Genomic DNA, 928 nt, shown 5'->3' on the forward strand with positions numbered 1-928 from the left:
AATGTGTGCTGTATGGAGCCGTGTGCTTTGAACAGCTACCAAGCTCGGCCCTGGGGACTTAATATGCTCCTTACCAGGGAACCATAATCTCAGTCAAAATAATCCCACATGTGTGCAGAGCTGCATAGTTTACAAAGCCCTTCACAAAGAGTGCATTATTTACTCCTATCAGCACCAGCAGACAGATACTATGCTTATGCCCTCCTCTCCATCCCTGCTCCCACTGCCCTAATTCAGGCCTTCGTCATCTCTCAGTGGACTATTATAACAACCTCCTATCTGGTCTCTGCTCCAATTTGCTTCCCTCTAACCCATTCTCTACACGGCAGCAAGAGTAATCTCTCTTACAAAGAAAGCTGTCCCTTCCTCCCCCTCTTAACACCCTCCCATAGCTCCCCCTTGCACTTAGAATAAAACCTGTGTCATTAGCACTGCCATCAGGCCCTACACGATCTGACTCCTGCCTGCCTCTTCAGTTCCATTTCTTCCCGCTGCTCATGCTGAACATGGGCTCCAGCAACACAGAATGGCCTACAATTCCCCACAAATCTGGTACGATTTCTCACCTATGTGTTTTGATTTTGCTGGCTTCTTGCCTGCAATGTCACATGCCCTCCTTTGGTCTGCTGACTCCTCCTCACCCCATAAGGGCCAGCTCTAACATCACTCCTGAGAAATATTCCCCAATGACCACAGACACATGCACACACACGTGCACACATATTTGGCTACATCCAAACTATACTCTGCAGATCTCTATGACTGAACCCATCACACACTGTGATGCACTAATGTATTATTGTGTCTATTCTTCTCACCAGGTTGTTCTGTCTTATACAGAAGGTCTATTACATATTCATCTTTATAACCAGGCACCTAGCATTGTGTCTGGGATCTAGTAGGTTCTCAATAAATGATTATTGAAGCA

The sequence above is a fragment of the Myotis brandtii genome, unplaced genomic scaffold (assembly GCF_000412655.1).
Source record: "Myotis brandtii unplaced genomic scaffold, ASM41265v1 scaffold304, whole genome shotgun sequence".
Classification (NCBI taxonomy): Eukaryota; Metazoa; Chordata; class Mammalia; order Chiroptera; family Vespertilionidae; genus Myotis; species Myotis brandtii.